Here is a 10,899-nt window from a genome sequence, read left to right on the forward strand (position 1 = left end):
TTATTTCAGCTTATCGGTACAGGACAACACTAGAGGGGGTAGCGGCCCCCTCACCCGGATAACTGGGGATACCCCCTAGCTAATCTCACCTATCCCCAAGTCCTCCTCTAACGAGCTAGGGGAGGCTAACTGGCCCGACACTGGTGAGTCGGGCTACGGTCTCCGGAGTCCCAGGGTCTAACCCTGGTTCACGGAACCACGCCTCTGGCTCGCTCCTCTGCAGCCCTGACAAGGGCGGCGTCGAGGGGAGTCCAGGGCTCTAGCTAGAGGATCTTCACTCTTCCTCCTTTGTTCCCAGACTGAGCCCCGAGCTCTCTTTGTCCTCCCCCTTTATACCCCCCATCAGGATCACAACCCCCCAGGCTGCCTGATGCGGACGTCGCTGCGGGCACCCCCCCCGTGTACTCCCGTAACTCCGCCCACTGTGTTTGTTACCCATTGGATCGTATGCACTTACAGCCCTCCCGTAACAGCCCTACACATATAAGCTGCAACAATCCTACTTGCCGTCCTGCCTCCTACACGCAGGCACCACCTCGCTGCCCTGCATCCCACAACGCCTCGCCATCATTATCACCACCGACGCGATCATCATCATCATCACTGCTCCTCAAATCGGACGATTTAGGACACCCATCCGTGCGTGATCCTCGAACCCCACCGTGCAATTCTCGGGGTGGAATAAGGGAGGTGTGCTGCGTCACCTCTTACCACCTGACACGTAGAGTGTGTTAGTGCGAGGTGTGGTGTGATGGGGTGAAATGTGGGCTCGAGTGTGAGGTGTGGTGAGGGCAATTTGGGCTGTGGGGCGAAGTTTAAAAACAGTTTGCTGTGGTGTGCGGCGTGGTGTGTGATGTGGTGTGTGGTGTGGTGTGTGGTGTGGTGTGTGATGTGGTGTGTTCACGTTGTGTGTGGTGTGGTGTGTGATGTGGTGTGTGGTGTGGTGTGGTGTGTGATGTGGTGTGGTGTGTGATGTGGTGTGTGGTGTGTGGTGTGTGGTGTGTGTGTGGTGTGTTCACGCTGTGTGTGGTGTGGTGTGTGGTGTGGTGGGTGATGTGGTGTGTGGTGTGGTGTGTGATGTGGTGTGTGGTGTGGTGTGTGATGTGGTGTGGTGTGTTCACGTTGTGTGTGGTGTGGTGTGTGATGTGTTGTGTGGTGTGGTGTGTGATGTGGTGTGGTGTGTGGTGTGTGATGTGGTGTGGTGTGTTCACGTTGTGTGTGGTGTGGTGTGTGATGTGGTGTGTGGTGTGGTGTGTGATGTGGTGTGGTGTGTGGTGTGTGGTGTGGTGTGGTGTGTGGTGTGTGATGTGGTGTGTGGTGTGGTGTGTGGTGTGTGTGTGGTGTGTGATGTGGTGTGGTGTGTGGTGTGGTGTGTGATGTGGTGTGTGGTGTGGTTGTGATGTGGTGTGGTGTGTGGTGTGGTGTGTGGTGTGTGATGTGGTGTGGTGTGTTCACGTTGTGTGTGGTGTGGTGTGTGATGTGGTGTGTGGTGTGGTGTGTGATGTGGTGTGTGGTGTGTGATGTGGTGTGTGGTGTGGTGTGTGGTGTGTGTGTGTGGTGTGTTCACGCTGTGTGTGGTGTGGTGTGTGGTGTGGTGTGTGATGTGTGATGTGGTGTGTGGTGTGTGGTGTGTGATGTGTGGTGTGTGATGTGTGATGTGGTGTGTGGTGTGTGATGTGTAGTGTGTGATGTGAGGTGTGTGATGTGGTGTGGTGTGTGGTGTGTGGTGTGGTGTGTGATGTGTGATGTGGTGTGTGGTGTGGTGTGTGATGTGGTGTGTGGTGTGGTGTGGTCACGTTGTGTGTGGTGTGGTGTGTGGTGTGGTGTGGTGTGTGTGGTGTGTGATGTGGTGTGTGGTGTGTGATGTGGTGTGTGGTGTGGTGTGGTGTGTGGTGTGTGATGTGGTGTGTGGTGTGGTGTGGTGTGTGATGTGAGGTGTGTGATGTGGTGTGTGGTGTGTAGTGTGGTGTGTGATGTGGTGTGTGGCGTGGTGTGTGGTATGGTGTGTGATGTGGTGTGATGTGGTGTGTTCACGTTGTGTGTGGTGTGGTGTGTGGTGTGTGATGTGGTGTGTGGCGTGGTGTGTGGCGTGGTGTGTGGTGTGGTGTGTGGTGTGGTGTGTTCACGTTGTGAGTGATGCAGTGTGTTTTACGGCGTGGTGTGTTCACATTCTGTGTGGTGTGGTGTGTGGTGTGTGGTATGTGGTGTTTGATGCGGTGTGTGGTGTGTGGTGTGGTGTGTTCACGTTGTGTGTGATGTGGGGTGTTTTACGGCGTGGTGTGTTCACATTGTGTGTGGTGTGGTGTGTGGTGTGTGATGTGGTATGTGGTGTGTGATGTGGTGTGTTCACGTTGTGTGTGATGTGGGGTGTTTTACGGCGTGGTGAAGTGAGGGTTATTTTATTGCATTGATGAGCGTGGTATGCTGCTGTGTTATGCCATGGTGTGTGTCTGTTTGTGTTGTTTGTTTCGTGCTGTTGTGTCATTCATTGTTGGGTTTGTGCTGCGGGGTGTTTCTCGCCAGTGATGTGCCCCGTTTTTGTGCAGAGTGTGTGGTGTATGTGGGGTGTTGGTATGGAGGTTGTAGTGTGTCTGTGTGTGATGCGTGTGCAATGGCGTGTTGTATGCTATCGTATGCGGGATGGTGTTTCTATGGGATAGTTGTGTGATGTGTCTTGTGGGGTGGTGTGTTGCCGTGGTGTGTCTTGTGGTGTGGTGTGTTGCCGTGGTGTGTCTTGTGGTGTGGTATGCTGCCCTGGTGTGTCTTGTGGTGTGTTGCCGTGGTGTGTCTTGTGATGTGGTATGCTGCCCTGGTGTGTCTTGTGGTGTGGTGTGTTGCCATGGTGTGTCTTGTGGTGTGGTGTGCTGCCGTGGTGGTGTGTCTTGTGGTGTGTTGCCGTGGTGTGTCTTGTGATGTGGTATGCTGCCCTGGTGTGTCTTGTGGTGTGGTGTGTTGCCGTGGTGTGTCTCGTGGTGTGGTGTGTCTCGTGGTGTGGTGTGTCTTGTGGTGTGGTGTGTCTTGCGGTGTGGTGTGTCTTGTGGTGTGGTGTGTCTCGTGGCGTGGTGTGTCTTGTGGTGTGGTGTGTCTTGTGGTGTGGTGTGTCTTGTGGTGTGGTGTGTCTCGTGGTGTGGTGTGTCTTGTGGTGTGATGTGTCTCGTGGTGTGGTGTGTCTTGTGGTGTGGTGTGTCTTGTGGTGTGGTGTGTCTTGTGGTGTGGTGTGTCTTGTGGTGTGGTGTGTCTCGTGGTGTGGTGTGTCTTGTGGTGTGATGTGTCTCGTGGTGTGGTGTGTCTTGTGGTGTGGTGTGTCTTGTGGTGTGGTGTGTCTTGTGGTGTGGTGTGTCTCGTGGTGTGGTGTGTCTCGTGGTGTGGTGTGTCTTGTGGTGTGGTGTCTTGTGGTGTGGTGTGTCTCGTGGTGTGGTGTGTCTCGTGGTGTGCTGCCGTGGTGGTGTGTCTCGTGGTGTGGTGTGTTGCCGTGGTGTGTCTCGTGGTGTGGTGTGTCTTGTGGTGTGATGTGTCTCGTGGTGTGGTGTGTCTCGTGGTGTGGTGCCGTGGTGTGTCTTGTGGTGTGGTGTGTCTTGTGGTGTGGTGTGTCTCGTGGTGTGGTGTGTCTTGTGGTGTGGTGTGTCTCGTGGTGTGGTGTGTCTCGTGGTGTGGTGTGTCTTGTGGTGTGCTGCCGTGGTGGTGTGTCTCGTGGTGTGGTGTGTCTTGTGGTGTGTCTTGTGGTGTGGTGTGTCTTGTGGTGTGCTGCCGTGGTGGTGTGTCTTGCGGTGTGGTGTGCTGTCTCGGCGTGCCATCGTCTCTGCTTGTTCATAAAAGCTGAGCTCGCACCGCGTGAACGCATTTTCCTGAAATACTTTTCCAGCAAAAAAATAAAAGAGAAAAATTACAAAAAACTTCTCTCCAAACTCCCAGCCCAGGCCTAACGAGATCCAGATGTAAGGATTTCCTGCAGGGCTGGGACTGCTCGAGATGGGGTGTGCGCGCGCGTGTTTGTGTGTGTGTGTCTCTCTCTCGATGTGTGACTGTGTGTGTGTGTGCGTCTGGGTGTGTGTGCGTCTGGGTGTGCGAGTGTGTGTGTACGTGTGTCTCTCTCTCTCGATGTGTGACTGTGTGTGTGTGTACGTCTGGGTGTGTGTTTGTGTGTGTGTGCGTCTGGGTGTGCGCGCGCGTGTTTGTGTGTGTGTGTCTCTTTCTCGATGTGAGTGCGTGTGTGTGCCTGCCATAGATGTGTCTCTCTCGATGTGAGTGCGCGTGTTTGTGTGTGTGTCTTGATGTGAGTGCGTGTGTGTGCCTGCCCGAGGTGTGTGTGTCTCTCTCTCTCGATGTGAGTGCACGTGTTATGTGAGGTTGAGTATCTGGGGGTGTGTATTAAAAGAATGCGTGTATATGTAAACATGGGCACGAGGAAGACAAAGGCGGCCGGGCGTGGTTCTGCCCCCCCCCACCCCGTGTGCCGTGCCGACCTTAATTGGTGCACACTAACAGCACGTGGCCCAACATTCTGTTACAGGCAATACGGGGGGGGGGGATCTTTGTGGCGCATGTCTGTGTCCGCGTATGTAAGAGTGCGTGTCTGTATGTATGTGGCTGGGTGTGTGTGTGAGAAAAGGTCCTCCCTCTTGAGTGTGTGCGAGTGCTCGATTGTGTGTGGTTGTGTCTGTTTAAGTGTGCGAATGTGCCTCGGTGCGCGTGTGTGTGTGTCTGCTTGTGTTCTGGGTGTGCTTGTATAGATATGTAGCCGTGCTGCTGTCTGCCTGTCTCGGTGTGCGTGAGTGTGCGCGCGATTGTTTGTGTGCGTGCGTGTGTTGGGTGTGTATTAGTACATATTGTATGTGTAAGGGAGTGTGATTGTGTATGTCTTGCTATGTGAAGTCTTCCAGTGTTTTTTTGTGTGTGTGTAGGGGTGTGCGTATGGGTTTGTGTGAGTTAATACGCGCGCGTGTGTGAGCACGTGTCACAGTGCGTCTGTGTGAATGGGGAGCGCTCACGAACAACACCGGTGACGATTACTTGAACCAGTCGCGGGCCTCCCCTAGGTCGACTCAGCCTTAAACTGAGCACCTATTGCGGTGTGTAAACATCGCCAATGGGGAGACAAAGGCGGTCGAGCGTGGTGCTGACCCCCCCCCCCTCCCGTGTAACGTTCCGGCATTCATAGGTGCTCGCTAGCAGCACTTGCCCCAACAGTCTGCTAAGCCTATACGGGGGATCTTTGTCTGGGTGCGAGACCGTGTGTAATTGTGTATGTCTCTGCGGTCTAAATGCGTGCGTGTGTCAGTATGGTTGTAAATTTAAGTACGTGTGCATCTTTTAATTATGTATACCAGGGTGCATGTGTGTGTGTAAGTGCACGTTGATTTGTGTACGTGTGTGTTTGAGAGAGGGAATGTGTGTGTGAGTGTGTGTGCACCCACCCCAGCAGTCTACCCAAGATAAAAAATGGGATCTTTGTGTCTGAGTGCGTGTATCTGTGTGTGTGTGTGTTTCTATGCATCTCAATGTGTGACCGTTGAGTGCGTGTGGGAACCGGTCTTAGACGTCCCACATAGGTCGACTCAGCCTTAAACCGAGAACCTATTGCGGTGTGTAAACATCGCCACTAGGGAAACAAAGGTGGCCGGGCGTGGTTCTGGGGTCACCCACCCCCTCGTGCGCCCTTCCGAGATGCATAGGTGCTCGCTTAAAGCACTTGCCCCAACAAGTTCGCTAAGGCTGTACGGGGGATCTTTATCTCTATACACGAAAAGCGCGTGTGCGTATGTGTGCGTTTGAGAATATATGTGTCTGAGCGGTGTTTATGTTTGAGTGTAAGTGTGTGTGTGCGCACATTCCTCTCTGAGTACCCACTTACATACTCAACTCACTTCAGAGTTGTGCAGTGCGCAAGTGCGGCCGGGGGAGCGCGTGAGACCGAGCTCTTTCTCGCCAGACGGGACTGCGTGCGTGTGTGTCCACGTGTGTTTCTTTGTGTGTGTGTGTGCGTGTGTGTGCGTGTGCGTGTGTGCGTGTGTGTGTGTGTGCGTGTGTGCGTGTGTGTGCGTGTGTGCGTGTGTGTGTGTGTGTGCGTGTGTGCGTGTGCGTGTGTGTGTGCGTGTGCGTGTGTGCGTGTGCCTGGCACGGTGGTTGTTAGCGCCACGCGCAACAAACCCGGCGACCTGAGTTCAATTCCCCGCTCACGAGCAACAAAACGAGTGGCGAATAATTAATTGGAACCGGTCGACTCAGCCTCAAATTAGTACCAGGTGCGGTGCGTAAGCATCGCCACCAGGGAGACAAAGGCGGCCGGGCGTGGTGCTGGTCACCCACCCAACCTCGCACGCGTGCCGTGCCGGACTTCATAGGTGCTCGCTAACAGCACTTGCCCCAAAAGTCTGTTAAGGCTATACGGATGTTCTTTAGATTAACTTTTATGCACGGGTGTATGTAAGGTTCTGCACATGTGTGCACCAGTGTATTGATCTGAGTGCCCGCCTTAAATGGGTGCTCGCTCGCATCTATAACTAAACGAGGGACCTTGTGCAGTTACCACCGTGCATGTACCTAGCGTGTGCATGGATCTCTCCGATGCTCACATCGACCCATTGTTATTCGACCGGGGTTCATATTCTTAGGTTTTTTCGGTAAAGTCACGTAGGTAAAAAATTAAAATTAATAAAAGTAAAATAAAATAAAAAATAAAATAAAAATCACGACGTTTCGGAGGCAACACAAGCTTCCGTCTTCAGGTGGAACCGTCACTTGATACAGTAAGCGTGCTATGAATCCTTGCAGTCACGAAAGCTTCAAATCTAGAATTCGACCGGGGCTCTTGAGCCAGACTAAGGCACCGTTATGATTCGTCGGATTGCCCTGTCAATGTCAAATACTCATTTTGCATGACGAAGGCATCGTTTGGATTCTTAGAGTTCGCTGCGAATGCCTGAGACTCGTCCGAGGAGCCAGACTCGAGACACCCCTGGGGATTCGCGGTCGGGTTCAGTGGTAACGACAGAGGCCACCCGGCTTGGGTTCGAGCTGATACACGTGGTGGTATCGCCACCTGGCGAGTAGTGTGTGTACCTGTGCGCGTGTCGGCCTTGACATGTGGCGTGAGAGAGGGGGGAGCGGTGGCGTAGCGGTTAAACATCACTCCTGGGGTGACAGAGGCAGCCGAACGTGGTGCTAGCCACCTATGAAGGCGTGCAGGCCTTCATAGGTGCTCGCTAACAACGCTTACCCCCACAGTATGTTAAGGCTACACGGGGGATCACTGTCAATGTGTGTACGTATAGGTTTCGATGTAAACCGTGCATGTGTGGGGGAGCTGAGTGGCGCGGTGGGTGACGTGCTACGCCAGTGTGGGACACCCTTGTTAGGAATCCTGGCCACGGCAAACATCAATGGCGAGTGATATCTGAAAGGATCCTGGCACACCAGCTCTCGCATAATGTCCGTGATGCAGTCGTTTTCAGTCTGGTGATGGTCGGCGATGCGGCAATCGACTCATCTCGACGAGCTGTACACGATGCACTATTCAAAGTTGAATTTTTCGATAACGGATTTTTAATGCTGATGATTGGCGTTTCAACGTTGCGGAGTGTGGCACTGATTTCGGATTGATTGGTACCCCAGTCGCGGAGTTAAGTAACACCCCTGGAACAAATATTGTCCCAGAAATAAAATATTTAATTGTCTCGGACATTTAGTATTATTTGGTACCCCGGGGTACCGCCATCAGGATCAACTAACCCTCGTGAATGACTCGGCGTGGGGAGACCTTCATCCAGCTGTGGATTGACAAGCGGCAAGGACATTTATTTTAAAATTATTGTAAATGTGTTTGTGTGGATAGCACATGCCACTGCATTGCATAGAACTCCACGGGACAGCTTTGTCTACAGGTGTGTGTATGTATGCGAGTATAATGCTTTTAATGGGACAAGTCGCTGGAATGGATGGCCGGTGGTCGAGACTACCGACGGAGTAGCGACCAACGGAGGGAGCACGCCCGAGAAGTGGCCCACCGCAGCAGAGATGGAGCGATGAACTCAGCTCGTGAGCTTGACGGATCGTCCCATCACAAGAGCGTGAGAGATGGCGCCTTCATCCAGCGGTGGATTGATCACGGCTCGCGATGGTGATGATTAAGTGAAAAGCGGGCTTGGACTGCCTCCTGATGGCCTTCACGTCCCACTCTTCTGTCTCATTACTGGAGTACCCGGAACTCAAAAGTGATGGGCAACCTGATGGATACCACGTTTGCATGAAGATACTTCATTCAGACACCTTCCAGACATTCTCTTTTTTTCTGGCCTTCGTTCAAAAGGGGGAAAACAAGTTCAAAGATTTACTCCTCCACCCCCATTTCACCACTCTCTCAATTTCTGGGGGGGGGGGGGGGGGCGAAAATCTAAAAATCTGTGTTTTTGGATTTGCCTGTCATGGTGTGCATCCGTTTGCCGATGTATACGGCTGCGTTGTATATTGTGTGCCGGGAGGCGGAGCGGTTTGCGCACTGCGCTACGAACCTGGCAACCCGAGTTCGAATCCCACTCACGGACAATACCAGTGACGATTACCTGAACCAGTCATGGGCCTCCCACTAGGTCAACTCAGCCTCAAATAAGTACCTGGGTACAGTGTGTAAAAAAAAATCGGCAATGGACAAATGCGGCCAGGCGTCGTGCTGGCCAACAACCCCATCGTATACCGTGCCGGCATTCATAGGTGCCCGCTAACTGCACTTGCCCCACCAGTCTGGTTAAGTCTATACGGGGGATCTTTGTCTTCGTATGTGGTGACTTGGTCTCTCCCCGTGCCTCTTTGTGCACCTTCCAGCTTTCGCGTAATTCTCTTCGTCGACGATTCTGATCCGTCGGTCATAGCGGCTCATACTCAATGATCGTTCTTCTGCAGGCAAGCAGGGCCGTATTATCCAAAAGGCACTGTGTCTAGGGCTTACGAAAATTAGAGGGCTAACGAAGACAAACGTTGTCCTGTGGCTGATCGGAGACAGGTTTTTCTTTAAAAACAGCTTGAGCGAGTGACACCGGCGGTCGTAGTAACATTGGGCAGCAGCAGTAGCACATGCAGAGTTAATACTGAAGGCTGACGAAACAGAAGTGCCTAGGGCCCACAAGAACATTAATCCGGCCCTGCAGGCAAATTGCTCTTTTGATTTCCATGACGAAAAAAGTACATATTCCCACCGCCTGCAATTACGACTGCACCAGGTGCTATTCTCTGCTGATTCATGCTGTGTCCCTCCGGCAGACATCCTCGGATTAACAATATTGTCAACCATCTCAGATTTGTGTTGAATCCGTCTCGCCATGACCACCCCAAAGACAAAGATCCCCCTTGTAGCCTTCAGACTGTAGGGGCAAGTGCTGTTAGCGAGCACCTATGGAGATCGGCACGGCACACCAGGGGGTAGGTGTCCAGAACCACGCCCGGCGGCCTTTGTCTCCCCAGTGGCAATGTTTACTACACACCGCACCAGGCACTCATTTGAGGCTGAGTCGACCTAGGGGAGGCCCAGGACCGGTTCAGATAATCGTCACTGGTGGTGTTGACCGCGAGCGGGAATGGAACTCGAGTCGCCGGGTTCGTAGCGCAGCGCGCTAACCACTACACCACCGCTCCACACCCCCCACACACAATCACCTCCCTCACACTCATTACCCCCCCCACACACACCTATAACTCCCTCTCACGTCAGCCCTCACCCATCATCCCACATGACCCCGTCACCCTCACTCACCTCCCTAAACACCCACCCACCACCTCACCCCTCCCCCCACAACATCAAAGACGGTTGTCACCGCATCGCGCGCTTTCAGGTGCGCTTCTGCGGACCGTCTGGAACGTTCTTCCTCCCAATATCGGGAAGCCACTGGAGCTATGCAATTTGACGTCGTCTAGATTTGACAAACGAATTTCTTTACAAATGTTTTTTGTTTCTTCCCTCGCACCTCCGAATAACCACGGCTGGCTTACGTACGGTGCAAAATAAGTTCAACATGCAGTACATACATCACCCCCATATCACCCACCTCACCTAATCTCCCCTCCCCCTATCACCCAGCTCATCACCCCCTCCCTCACGCCACCACCTCCTCTACCTAACCCCAGCACCACCACCCCCCACCCTCCTTACCTAACCTCACCCCCTCCCCCAACTCCCTTACCTAACCCCAACTTCACCCCCCCCCCACCTCCCACGCCCACCTCTATCCACTGCTGGATGGTCTCCTAACGGTAATCTCCACCCCCCCGCCCCCCCTTACTCCCTTGGCTCCCCTCCCCCCCTCCCCCCCCTCGTGCCCGGTGGTCGCGTGCGAGCGCGCGCTTTGGGCGGTGCACGCCACCGCGCACGTGCGACTGATAAAAGCCGGGCGCGCGAGGCTCACGCGATCCGCGCAGAGACACCTGACGGCATCGCCAGCTCCCTCCCTCCCTCCCATCATCAACAACAACCACCGCGACCATGACCACCACATCACACTCACACGTGCGTGTGCAGACTGCGCGTAAACATTCTCGCACGCACGCACGCGCATGCATGCACACATACACACATTGCCGATGTTCACACTCGCGCAGGTGCTCTGCTCTCATTCACACATAGCGGAACAGGTGTAACGATTCACACGCGCACGCGGTCATAGAGACGCATACAGAAGACAAAGATCCCCCGTATAGCCTGAACAGACTTTTAGGGAAAGTGCCGTGAGCGGCACGGCACACGAGGGTGTTGGGTGACCAGCACCACGCCTGCTGCTTTTGTCTCGCCAGTGGCGATGTTTACGCACTGCACCAGGTACTCATTTGAGGCTGAGCCGACCTAGGGGAGGCTCAAGACCGGTTCAGATAATCATTACTGGTGATGGTGGCCGTGAGCGGGAATATAACTCGGGT

The sequence above is a fragment of the Lampetra fluviatilis genome, chromosome 5, assembly GCF_964198595.1.
Source record: "Lampetra fluviatilis chromosome 5, kcLamFluv1.1, whole genome shotgun sequence".
Lineage (NCBI taxonomy): Eukaryota > Metazoa > Chordata > Hyperoartia > Petromyzontiformes > Petromyzontidae > Lampetra > Lampetra fluviatilis.